The sequence below is a fragment of the Chelonia mydas genome, chromosome 1 (assembly GCF_015237465.2).
Source record: "Chelonia mydas isolate rCheMyd1 chromosome 1, rCheMyd1.pri.v2, whole genome shotgun sequence".
In the NCBI taxonomy this organism is placed as follows: domain Eukaryota; kingdom Metazoa; phylum Chordata; order Testudines; family Cheloniidae; genus Chelonia; species Chelonia mydas.
Genome location: NC_057849.1, coordinates 18,843,766 through 18,857,833, shown reverse-complemented (window position 1 = coordinate 18,857,833; position 14,068 = coordinate 18,843,766). Strand labels below are relative to the sequence as shown.

General features: G+C 41.0%; 1 protein-coding gene across 1 annotated transcript in view; it reads left to right on the top strand.

Moving 5' to 3' along the window:
- The window catches only part of TENM4 (teneurin transmembrane protein 4), a 1,747,045-nt gene that overhangs the window by 437,844 nt on the left and 1,295,133 nt on the right, over positions 1–14,068 (top strand). The gene's annotated exons all lie outside the window — the stretch shown is intronic.

The window sequence follows — 14,068 nt, the reverse complement described above, 5'->3', positions numbered from 1 at the left end:
CGGCATCTCAGCATCCAAATGAAAAAGGTTTTCTGTGTGTGCGAGTGGATTCTTTTTGGAAGAGCATGTTATAGAATATCTTAAACCTGATTCACGAGGAAAACTGCACACAAATGAGAGGCCTGTATAATTATTCATATTTACTTAAAGGACCCACGCCAGTCTCAGGCAAACTGTGAGAAATATAATATTTTGCTAAACCCCTATTAAACTATCATGTATTCCTTTCCCATCGTTGCTAATTACTAGGATATTTGCGTGCAAACAGAAGCTTTCTCTCTTTTTTCTCTAATTGAAATTTTACTTTAGGCAAACAGAAAGGAGGAAATTAAAAGTAATATATATGCATGTACAGAGGCAATGGAGATTAGCGCCTTGCTCTAAAGGAGCAACTCCTTCCTTTGTGAACCTTGTGATGATGTTGCAATCCAGAGCTTGTGAATTCACCACTATGGAAGCAATTGTGAAATATGTCACCTCCCTGAATAAATCAGAGAAGCTCTAGTTTAAACAGGAATTAATTCAGGGAAATCCTATGGCCTGTGCTATACAGGAGGTCAGACTCGATTATCACAGTGGTCCCTTCTGGCCTTAGAATCTATAAATAAACGGAAAGAAAAGATTCTGCCCACTGTGAACCGCACCATCCCTACCTTTCTTTCCTCGCTTCCACCCAAGATTACCTCTATCGTACGCAGACTGCATCAGAGCTCCTTTGCACTCTTACAAGTTCCCCTCTAATCGAGGCACCCTCTGCTATTGCAGCTAGTGAGTGGAGCTCACAGCAGCTCTGAAGCTGCTCTCAATTATGCCAGGGGGTGCTTTCTCCCCCTACTTGCTCCAGGGATTAGGGAAGCACAATGATGGATCTGTGTTACCTTAGCCCACTCTTTAGGTCCTGCGCTGACTCAAACTTGGCCAACCCCTGTTTGTGCACATAGTGATGCTGGACTAGAAGCGTCAACATATTATTGTTCTGTTTAAGTGCCAACCATGAGATTACCTCTCCTGAGAAACTTGCATTCTGAAAGACAGGCACAAAGAAATCAGCATGCACTGTGAAACTGAATGGAGGGCACTGTATTCATTTCCTCACTGCTTGTGAGTACCAGGAAAGAAATTAGCCTTTACCAGGAAGATATGGTGAGGAAAGCAATTCTCATGGAGACCAATTGTCTGTAGTGCTCCAGCAGCATAAAGGGGAGGAAATGGTCTCCGGAAGATAACCTCAGCATAAAGTGGCTTTGCACTAAGTATAGAGCTGGTGGAATGGGGCTTTACACTGGCATCTCATTGTAGTGGACATGTGAGCAGTGAAGGGTGTTGGGGTATGTAAGGGTTAAGTAGAGACCTGGGAAACCGCTGGTGTGCTGACATGGTATTAGGGAGTAGAAGCACAGGCAGGCGCCATTTCTCTGCTTGATAGATAAAGTGCCATCCCTCTCCTTTCCCTTCTGCTTGTTAAGGATTAATAAGCGTTGCAGCTGCATAAGGAATGTGGGTGTCTAAAGAATACCCTTTGTGTAAAGAAGTGTTATCTCCCCCCGCCCCTTCCTTTCCCAGCTACATAAACGAGCTCAGGGTCATGGCCCCTTCCTCCGTCCCCTGCAACCTGCTGATTAAGGGAATTAGTGGCTGCAATTACTGCCAAGAAATGTATCTTCAAGGTAAAAATGTCTGTAGAATATGCTTAATGCTGTAAACAGGGGCAGGGATAATTATATTCAGTATATAGCGATCAGTATTCATTGCATGGGCGTTCATATTACTCTATAAGGGTTTTTGGGGGTGTTGTAGTAAATGTAAATGTAGGTATTACATACTAATTTAGATAAAAAAGAGTGTGCTTTACTGTAACTAACTCGGTACTCAACAATTGGGTCAAGGGGAACAAGTACCGCAATAAAGAACCCCGTTTAACTCAATCCGCCTCTGGGTCCCGCTGCTCTTCCTTTTCATCTTTAACAAAGGGGACATGATTGGCTGAGTGGACTGTACTCTGCCTGGCTGCCCATGACCACTGACAAGCTCTGTGTGGCTTGACAGCTTGTCTCTCTGACCAACAGATTGGTCCAATAAAAAATATTATCTCACCCACCTTGTCTCTCTAGTATCCTGGGACCGACACAGCTACAACACTGCACACAACATCCTGTGTGAAAGTTACAGCAGCCCTTAAGCGGCTGTAAATTACACCAAAGTGCAGTCAGACCTGGCCACCTCTAGGATACAGGAGGCATAACAGTAGCATAAAGCCACCTTTGCTCATCTCCATCCCTGTGCCAATCAGAAGAACAGAGCAAACAAGGATCAGATCCATAATATTTTTTGCTGGATTCGTAATAGGAGGGAGCAGAAGCCTTACAATAGAGGGTGTTCCCATGAGATATTCCACCCAAGAGTCCAATAATTCCAACAAATTCCAGGTAAGCACCTCAGCTGTTGGATGTTTATCTGAATGTGCCAAACCATCTGAAATTTACCAATCATTCTTCAGTAAAAGATAAATAGTATCTTTATTAGGGCTCTTTCCAATATAGCAGGAAAATCCTTTGATGCTGAGATATGCCTTACTAGTGAATACAACTCCTGACGATGCAGTGCTCATCTCTGCAAAAATCTGTTCCACTGTATTATGTACTGCTGGGTTATGCCTAATTCAGCAGTGCTTTCTGCAGTTGGCAAGGAGTCGTCGTATACCGCACATACCACTAAGAAATTATCTCATTGGAGTAGGTCCTGCATGTCTCTGCTGAATACTGAGCAAGCAACACAGACAGAAACACCAAGAAAATTTTCGGATGCCTGGACTTGCATGAACAGAGTTTATGCAGCTACTCTGCGATGACTGAGTGTTGCGAAGAATCCGAAAGGATATTTTTTTAATTGGAAAAATGAGTCCCAAGACATACAGCTTCCTTGTCTAGCTGTGAAAAGAAGCACAGCAGTGGCAGAAATACTCCAGCTGCCGACTTTATGGAGGTTAGAACACCAAACCACCACCTTTTATTTGTGTGCCCCCTAGCAGTGGATGCCTGTTTTAATTTCAGTTTGCTTTATTGCTTGCTAGTTAGAGCAGCAGGCAGTACTAAAATTGTTATTAAATGCAATCTGTCTCTTTACTACCAGTTACAAAATTAAAATCATGAAGTCGATTCATAAACTACAGAAGTACAAACTAGTTAGGGAGCTTACTTTCTAATGTACTAATCCAATAGGTTTTCTAGAAACAGAATATATTTATTGATTTGTTTTAAATACACTAAAGGAGTATAAAATATGCACAATATAAATTTCAAAAAGGCTTATGGTACCAGTAGACACTAGAACTCCTCAGTGGAATAAGGGTAATTGGTGGGATACTATTTGTATTCTGCTTAAGGGCTTAAGGCAGAGATGGACAACCTGTGGCCCGCATGCGGCCTCAGGGACATGCTGGCCGCCGCTTCCCACAGCTCCCATTGGCCGGGAATGGTGAATCGCGGGCACTGGGAGCTGCGGGGGGTCGTGCCTGCAGACAGTCAACATCAGCAAAATGTCTTGTGGCCCGCAACCAGATTACCCTGATGGGCCGCAGGTTGCCCACCGCTCGCTTAAGTGTTCCAAAGAAGGATTGGGATCTCCTGGTGCTGGGCACTGTATAGATGCATAGTAAGAGATAGTCCTGTCTCAAAGAATTTACATTTTAAAGCAGTGATACTCAGACTGAGGCACAGGAGCTGCCAGTGGCTCTTCAATGTATCTTCTGTGCAGCACAGGATATTAAAACATTATGTGATTTCATTATTAACCCATCAGGATGCTTTTATTAGGTTATTAACTAATTGTAGAATACTCAGTCAGATACTTTGCTGTGAGAATACATTTATCTATTTTAAATAAAATAATGAATTCACACCGGTGTGACTCTTGAGTAATGTTGATCATTCCTTTGGCTCCTAAACCACCGAAGGTCTGAGTATCACTGGTATAAAGAGACAAGAATGGGTGAGGATGAACATATGTGCAGTGACAGGAGAACACACAAGATACATGCAAAAGAAAAGTAGCTTGTATTAGGCAGGAGACAAACTTGCTAGGTTTCCCTTTACCTTTCCTTCTCTAGCATCAACCCCAACTGGCTGCTGGTAGGGCAAGAGCTGTATGTAGCACTGAGCCTCCTCAGCTGTGTCTGCAGGTTACATAGCCCTTCCTGTGGGAGGGGCTTACTATAGAAAAGACCCAGCCTCCATTTTGAAATCTTTTACTTGCCCCAAGCATACAACAGCACCAGCTGCAGAAAAGCAGCCAGAAGCAGGTAAGTTCTGAGCATGTTGCTATTATTTAATGAGGTTGAAAATTGGAGAAATGCTGGAGTAGTTAGCACACCCTCTCTCAAGCTTGAAAACTAACCCATAAGGAAAATATTCTTTAATCTTAAGAGCCTTTTAGCCTTCCTGTAGCTCAGGTTAGGGGGTGTTAAACAATCAACTCAGCAAGTGTTTAAATGATACACAAGACTCTGTTTTACATCTTTATAGCACATATATGCTCTCTCTCATTGAATCTTTTGAGTGCCTTCCAGCTATTGATGAATGAATCCTTGCAACCCCCACAAGAGCTGTGGGAGCCTTGTTATCTCCATTTCACAGATAGGGAACTGAGGCACAGGGAGATTAAGTGACTTGACCAAGGGCACGCAGAACAGAGAGCCCGGTCTCCTGACTGTCAGTCCAGTGTTCTAGTCAGGAGGGCTGCTTAGCTACATGAATATGAGACCATGGGTAAGGTTTTTCAGAAACACCTAACTGACTCAGAAGCCTCAGCACTGGTTTAAAACATTACTTGGGCACCTAAGGCTCAGTGAAAGGCCATGGGGGATTTAGATTCCTAAGCCAAGTAAGACGTGAGCTCCTTAGTCACTAAAGTTTCACCCAGAGCCTTTAACAACATCTCCTGGTACTTCCATTTTCTGATATTTTCAACATTTTCTGGCTGGTTTCAAGAGGCCAGGAAGGGGAAAAATTGCATTTGCTGAGCTAGCACATCAATGTACTGAGTAGGAGTGGAGTAGGAGTTCCCTTTTGAAGACAATGAAAACATACCAAACCTCTTTACTCCCATAGCTTTCTTTGAGGTCAGAAGGGTGGAGACAGCAAAAAGCCAGTCCCTCTGAGAACAAACCGGTCTGTATTTTTCTCCACCCCGTGACAGAATTATGTCTCTCTGAGCAAACATCTATTGTTGGAAGCATTATCTCTGTAGTGCCCTCTGCTCTGCCAGCAAGTAATAAAGCCTCTGGAGTTAAAGTAGGATTCCAGTGTTGGGGGCAGGATAACATGAAAGGCAATGATTGTTGCTTTTAAATCCCCAGAAGGACTTGCAGCGATGGTATTTCTGCTGCTATAGTGTTTCCTCTTTTGGCTGTAGAAGAAAGTTGAACATCCTGAGAGGTATCTTTTCGGAGTCTCTTTCTACTAATATCTCTCCCCATGAGAAATGAACTGACAGGAGAGACTTGAACTTCCATAATGACTACTCAGAAACTGGTACAGCAATTAGGCAGCTTCAGTCAGGTTTTAATTTTGGTAAACACATTAATCACATCCAAGAATTAGAACAGGAGTGTCAAACATCTGGCCCACGTTACACTCAACTTTCACTAAACTATAAAAGTGAGTTTCTAACTCTCGTGATTTCAAAGAAACCCTTCCAAATGTGAGTGAGTATAACTAATGTAGTGCTGTGTTCCTGAGTTCCTGAAACCGTGGCTGAGATGTCCGTGCTGCCTCCTCCCGACCCCATTAATTGCCTTGGTGTGCTGAGTCCAGAACCTCTGATGATACTTTCAGTTCAGCATTCACAATTTAGTTGCTGATCATTTTAAGTAGATGGAATGGGGGAAGAGTGGAGGTACGAAGCACAAGGGGGGAGGGACTGTAGGGGAAGAAATGGAGTGGGAAGAACAAAGGAGACAAAGAGAGGGAAGGGAAAGAAACAGAAAAGAGGGTGCACCAGGAAGAATAAAAAAGGGCAGAGATAGTGTTAGTCCCAAACTGCTAGGTGAAGTTCTATAGTCTGAATTATGCAGCAGGTCAGACAATGTGATCATAATGGTCTCTTCTGGTCTTGAAATCGATGAACCATGTTTGCCTCCCGTGTTAATGTTTAATGGGTTTATAAGGTGCTGAACAGGTAATAAAAATTATAATAGTTAAAAGTTCAGTCACTGCATAAATGCTATATTCTACTCTTGATCTTTGTGCTAGCTTTCCACTGACCTCAGTGGATGCAGAGTAGTTTGTAATCCTAGTTTACACCCTGGTCCACAGATCATAATTACAACTGCAATTGACCATCTTCATAGAAAGAGTTTGACACCCCTGAATTAGGAGGTTGCGTCCTTAAAATCCTGTTGGGTCTTTCGTTTAAATCACAGACATTAAAGAATGATAAAATATAAATTACCTATTCCCATTCAGGGTTTTCTTTAAAGGGGTTCAAAATTCTTTGTAGGTTTTATTTTATTATTTCAGTTGTTTTTCTCAAGCACATCTCGAAACTTTCAGCCAGAAATGCTACCAAAATGCACTCAACAAGGTACCTGGTTGAGATGCTGGGGATTTAACTGAAGTGAGCGGAAACGTTATGCAGTATACATTGTGAAAGTTTAAATCCAAAGCAGGTTTGGGATACATTAATAAAACCAAAAGAGAAGTGAATTCAAATATTTTCCACTGTGAACCCTAGGCTGGGGAGAAAGACTGATTGATAGATAATCCTGTTATGCTATTTTAAGCTTTTGTACTGCCACCCATCACCGTAGCATCTCCTGTGTGAAATCAAAGGCAGCTATCGTAGTATTGCCTAGTAGCAATTATTGTACTGAGTGAAGTTTTCTGTCAGTGTTGAGATAGCAGCAGCTGCATATCATCATCACTAACCCCTAACTCTTGTTAATACAATCCCAAAGCAATCTATCAAAACATAAACAAGTCCCTGCCCTAACATAACACGTTCTGAACCACTGCCATCTTGTAACAATTTGGAAAGAAAACATTTCCCAGTTAGGATAAATGGAATTGTGGGTTAAGTAGCCTCAAGAAAAACAGAACCTCTAACACCAGGGCCCAAACAAAACAATGAAAAAATGATCAGTTACTAAGCACAACATCATAATTGCTGAAATGCAGAACCAGAGAAAATAACCTGTGTACTACTCTTGAAAACACATAGGAGAAACTAAAATGAGCAGCTTCTGTAAGACTGCAGGGCATGATTCTCCACTCTTTTACAACATATTTCTTCCATCTGTGCAACTCCATTACTTCCAGCGGGGCTTCACGATGTAAAACGGGGGGAACAGAATAGAGAAATAAGCTCATTGTTTTGGGGTGAAACGTTTAACATTTTATCTTCCAAACTTAATTATTGGGCTGAAAATGGTTTTAGTTTTCATACCCTCCAGCTGGAAATGTCTCTTTCTAAATCTGTCAGCAAGTATGCATTAGGGGCCTTTCATCCGGAGCAGGAACTAACTTAAGTTCTGGCTGCCACTAATTGAAATCCTCTTTATTATCTGAGCCTTTCCATCTGGTAAATTGGTGGGGGGGGGGGGGAAGTAGGTTTAAATAGTGGGGGGTGGGAAGGAAGCATATTTTCAATGCAGGAAGTGATATAATTACGGATAATAAATAGTGTGACCTTGAGTCCAAAAAATAACGTGGAGTGAGCTACATGTGGGAAAAAGGGCTATGACAGGTGCTGCGTAAGAGAAGCTTAGGAGCAGATGACTGTTTAACAGAGGAAAATAAGCTAGCATGTGTTTGCTGATCGCTCACTGAGGGCTAGATTCTGCTCCCCTTACTCATGATAATTAGTACCTTCCTCCACAAGTAGTGTCATGGAAATGAATAGGGCAATAATCATGCTTTCTATTTAGGGCATTTTTAATCATTTGTTTGACTACTTCCATTTAAAAGGTAAACCGAGACATTCCACTTTAATTTGTTCCATTACCTTGCAATGCCCAGGTTGGCTTGTTAATGGTTTTATCTTTGATAGAAGAAGCAAACCATCTTCCATCCTAGAAGAAACTTACAAATGGCATTTTAGTTGCTTTTATCTTTTATGCAATAACCTAAATAGTCAAGGACACTGTTACGTTTAAACAATCCTCCTTGTTTGTAATTTATATTTTAAAGGAAACATGAAATTGTAGTTTCCTAGGCAGCAGAAAAAGAGACAAAACTGTGTTGTAATAAATATAAAGTAGAGCTGGTAAAAAATGGTAATAATTTTTATGGGAAGTTTAAACAAAGGGGGAAACATTTTTATTTTCAATATTTTGTGACAATATTTTGTTTCTTTAACAAACATTCTATTTTTTGGTTTTCAAAAAACAATTTCAGTTATCAAAAACCTTAAAACTGAACTGAAAAATAACTTTTCATTGGTAAAACTGAAAATTTTTGACCAATTCTTTTTATTCAAAATTCAATTATATACATATCAGCTGTAATATAAAGGCTTTATTGAGGCTGCTAGACCCAAAGAAAACCCTTGAATTGTTGCTAATTTTCTAATTCTCAGGCAAACTAAACAAAGCTAGTTCTGCTTATTGTTGCCCTGCAGAAATCTCCCTAAATCCTGTCCTGGACTAGGTATCATGGAAGAGACAGATTAAACTGTAGAGATTTGCTGTGATAATTTACTTATAACACTATGCCAAAATTTTCAAAAGTGATTTGGAGCGTCTCCGTTTTTGATGCCCAACTTGTGGTACCTTAGAGAGGATTGCTTTTGAGCGGGTGAATGCTCAGGCCTTTTCGACTGTCTGGTCCTTTTGATGAGTCTCAAGTTGATCACTCAAAATAATTAGTCAGTTTTGGAAATTTTAGCTGCAGTAGAGCATTGGACTTGGGTTCCATTTCTGGATCTGCAGTGGGCCTCTTGGGTGACCTTGGTCAACTCTCTGGGCTTCAGTTTCCCCATGTATAAAATGGGGATAATGATATTGATCTCTGTGTAAAATATTTTGAGGTCTGCTATATAAGAACTAGGTATTATGATACATAAAATCTATCCATGGCTGATGATGAAATAGTAGTCCGCTTCTACCCCCCTCTGAAAATTACATTGTAGGGTAATATTGAGCCCATTGATATGTTTGTGTTCTGGCTTAAAATAGTTCCATAGGATTCATGGGAATGACACTTTGCTTTTTAAGCTGGAGAGAAGAAGACGGAACTTCCTTTTTCCTTGAAAAATGTCCTAGTGTGGAGTTGATCACAGATACTGTTATAGAGTTGGGGTTCGTTAATTCTGAAGTGAGGAGTGCAGTTTTTGAAAGTGACTGGTACCCCATACGATCGTTTACCCATAATACACAAAATGCAACCTTTTGTGTGCTGGTGCTTGAGTGGCATTGTTCTGGACGAAGACTGCAGGCTCCTCCATGGCTCCGATCTATAAACATGTATGTTTTTGTTCCTTGAAGATAGCTTTGAAGAAAGCAGAATTCTATCAGCCAGTAGTGTCCTTCAATTAAGAAATCAGTTTAATCTTAGATTAAATAGAAAGTAGTATGCATGTATAGGTATTTTATAGGCATTTAATTAACTTTCTGTACTATGATAGCTACTTTCAAGAAGAGAGAGAACAGAAAATGAGTTCAATATTGTCTGAAAATAGAGCCCATGGGAAAATGTCCTTAAATCATGCTATGGTGAAACTCTCAAAAGCATTAGAGTGACTTAGGAGCCAAAGTCCCATTTTCAGAATTGTCCATGTACCTAGGAACCCAAGTCTCACTGGAAGTCAATGATATTTAGGGTCCTAAGTGCCTAAGACACTTCTGAAGATTCAATCTAAGAGCCTAGGTCACTTAGATGCTTTTGGATATGTTACTCCTAGAATTTAAGTTAAAGACTCTATTGAAGATTACTTTGTCTATACAACACTAGAAAGCTTTCTGACAGCCTGTCAGATGTGCATCATCTTTTAGAGTGGCATTTTCTCAGGAGCCTTGTCTATATTAGTTCGTTCTGAACTCCTTGTCAGCAAAGGGAATATATGCACCCGTGTTGAGTGGCTGAAGTCCTAGTTTAGTTAGCCTGTGTCAAGGAGACTTGCTGCAACCCCTGAGCCTGTTTGGGGGTTGTGTGATGTTCTTTTGATCTGAAGGTGTAACTTACAAAAGCTGTTGATTTCCCTAGTGTCATGTCAACATACACATTCGCTTTCCTTCTGTTCACCTGCCTATTTGAAGTTTAGAAAATACACAACATGCTAATTTCCTCCTTTTCCTATTATAAAATGTGTATTGCCTTTCCATAAAAGTTGCTTTTTTTATTTAACACCCACTCTTTTCAGTAGAATTACATATGTGAGTCCAGGACTGCAGGACAGGAATTGCAATACCACAATAGATCAGTGGATCCGTCTAGCCTATTGTCCGGTCACTGACGGTGGCTAGCTAGCATCAGATCCTTTTGAGAAAAGTGAAAGAAACCCTCTGGGAGACAGTTACGGGATAGCCTGCCCCCGAGGAAAAAATTCCTGATAATCACCCATAGTTAGTGGTTGACTTAAATCCTTGAAGCATGAGAGTTTATATCCCTTCCAAAATATTTATTTTATGTATTTACTGTTATAATTCTAGATACTTCTATTATCCCTATAAATGTCTAATCCTTTTTTGAATCCTGCCTAGCGCTTGGCCCCAATGATATCTTGTGGCAATGAGTACCACAGGCTAATTTTGGGTTGTGTGAAAGTATTTTCTTATCAATTTTGAATATGCCATCTTTCAGTGACCTTGACTTTTTGTATTGTAAGGTGAATATAAGATCCTGATCGACTGTCTCTAAACCATTTGTTATTTTGTATGAGTATACCTTTATTATTTCCTCTGTTGATAGTCTCCTCTCTAAGGTAAACAATCCTAGTCTTTCAAATCTCTCTTCATATGAGTTTCAAATTCCCTGCAATTTCAACTGGATAATCTTAACTGGATAAGGATAATCTTACTTCCTTTCTCAGAGCATTGCTGCTTGCTGTCTAACAGCTTCTGCTGTCTACTCCAACCATGGCTGTACTATGGCTCAAAACTCTAGACTTAAGTCAGGTCTACACTTACAACACTGCAGCGGCACTGAAGATGCTACCATGCCAACAGCAGAGCTTCTCTCATCAGCGTAGTTAATCCACCTCCATGAGAGGCAGTAGCTATGTTGATGGGAGAAGCTCTCCCATTGACATAGTGCTTCCTACACTAGGGGTTAGGTCAGTATAACTGTGTCACTCCGGGGGTGTGGAATTTTCACGCCCCTGAGAGACGTAGTTAAACCAATGTACATTTATAGTGTGGACTTGGCCTTATGCTCATGAATCTTCTGGTGAACCAGGGCTCAGTTTCACATGAGCCTGGTCCAATTTTGGGAAAAAACCACTGCATAGTTTTCACCCCTAAAGCTGTCAACGAGGCCAAGTTTCGCTTTGAGTTTTGGGGTCTGCGTGAATCCATAAATCAGAACGCTACTGAAGAGGAAAGGAGTACTTGTGGCACCTTAGACTAACAAATTTATTTGAGCATAAGCTTTCGTGAGCTACAGCATCCGATGAGGTGAGCTGTAGCTCACAAAAGCTTATGCTCAAATAAATTGGTTAGTCTCTAAGGTGCCACAAGTACTCCTTTTCTTTTTGCGAATACAGACTAATACGGCTGCTACTCTGAATACTGAAGAGGGACATGAACCTACTGGAATGAAGACAAGCAAATAAAACTGTCTGTACAAACCCCTGCAGTTTCAGCTTGCAACATCTTGCTGAGTTCCAGTGTAGTCACTAGTCGAGCTGCTCGGGAATTTTTTGAGGAAATATTTTTTGGTCAGAAAATGCCAACTATTAATGGAAACATATCAGTTGCAACAAGAAGCCTTCTCAGGTCCAGAATAGAATGTCTGGGGAGAAAGAGAATGCGCCAACAGCCCAGGTGATTAGGGGACACACCTGGAGTGAGAGAGACTCAGGTTCCAGTTCCTGATCCAAATCTGGGCGAGTGGCTACTCTGGGATGGAGCGTGCACGCTCTCTTGCTCAAATACTGTACTGGACCTGAAATCAGCTGTAACTCTACTGCTCTCTTAGGGCTTGTCTTCACTGCACCGGTAGCTCGAATTAGTACAATTGAGGTACGGCACTGGAGCTAGCCTAGCTGGAGTGAGACAAGACTGGAATTACACGGAGTGATTTTATTAGCAGCACAGACAGATTGAATTAGCTGCTGATGAGTTGTAACTCGAGCTGCTGCATCCCTACAATATTACTAGTTCCAGCATCAGGGTTACTCCAGCTACCTCCACCTTACAGCATCACTTAACTCAAGCCAGGGGTTTTGGGTGTAGACAGGAATCAAGTTAGAGATAACATTCGAGTTATAACTTGAGCCCACTGTGCTGGGGAGACATACCCTTAGACTTCACTGTCCCAGGACGTGAGATGCTTTAGGCTGAGAACTCTGCTAGATACTGTCAGACCATTAAGTTGTCCCTGGCAATAAAAGTAATAATGAAGTATTATTTGTTTAGGACTAACAGTGTGCTCAGGGCTGAGAAATATACAAAAATGACAGCCAGAGTGTCTATAATCTAATAGAGTCTGGATTTTTGAAAATGCTCTCAAGTTTATTGTAGATTATTTTGTAATATCTGAGTTCATTGTATAGGATTTGGAAATGCTTGTGTTTTCTTCACAATTGCCAAAGAAACTTGAACCTAAAACAGATGGTCACTGAGAGAGGTTCCTGTTCTAACAGGAGGAGCTTCTGTTTCAGCAAAATATCTTTTCATTGCCTCTTTACTGTTCCTGTTCATTGGCACTGACAGCTGGAATTGATCTCTTACCTGCTTGCCTTGGATTCAGATTGTATGTCTGATACAGGAGTGATTTGGCCCTCCACTTAGGAAGTGGAGAAACAGCGCAGCCAGTGCAGTAAAGTGTGACTTTATTGCTTTGGGTCTGCAGGCCTCATCCCACATATGCAAGTTAACTTGACAGGTGTATTTCTCAAGGGAAAACTAAAGTTAACAGCAAAGGATTTAGATTTTGTATTAACCCAACTTGAGCTTTCTTGATATTGGTTATGGGAAAATCCTTTTGTGATTTCCTCTGGGTGAATTTATAATCAGATGAGTGTTTAGTTTTAGATTACTGTATGCTTAAAAAGCAATCTGTCATGGGAGCAAATATCAACTCTAAACATTTTGGTCCTTTAAGCTTAAAAAGGTGGAAAGGGGAGATCTTTATTTTTTTTATCTCCCACACAAAATAGTTGCCTGAACCGATTCAATCAAAAGGACTGAAATGTCTTGTGTAGAGAAAGAATAGTTCTTTTCTCATAACGTGATAACGGTGAAATGAAGCATCATTATACACGTAACTGGAGACGAAAAAGACTGTTTAAGTAATTTAAGAAAGGAGTAAAGTGAAGTGACAAGTTTCAACTGAACTCGCTATTCTGTGTTGTGCTTGTCTGTGGCACAGTTGCTGCAGAACCTTCAAAACAAGACACTGGTCAAAGGCTGATCGCTCTGCAAATAAAACATGAAAGTGTTTCTTGTTCAGACCTTTCCTGAAACATTTATTTTGGAGTGAAGTTGATGACAGAGGACATGAGACAAGTGACTATGGTGCCAGCATGGCCTTGTGAATCCCCGCCTATAGAATTTGTCATTTGGGTCACCATCCACAGAAATCCTAGGGTTTGTGTCCGCTTTGCTGATTTTATTTGTAATTGGTCACTTTTTTTTTTTTTGGCTGCTTACCAGCCTCTCCCATTAGCCCTCAGAAGGTGCTTCAAATACAGTGTGATTCTCACTCACCCACTCACCTGACCTGACCCTTACAAGCTCCTGCCCTCTATGGTAAAAATTAATCCATCACTCTGGAAGTTGAACTTGTCACAATGCTTCTTATTCTTTTTGAACTCCATTGACTCTGGTCCCCGCCTTTCCAATTCCCCACTCACACCTGCCCTCCCACAAAATCAGTGTCCTATCCCTTTCCCAATGTTCACTTGCTCCTTTGTT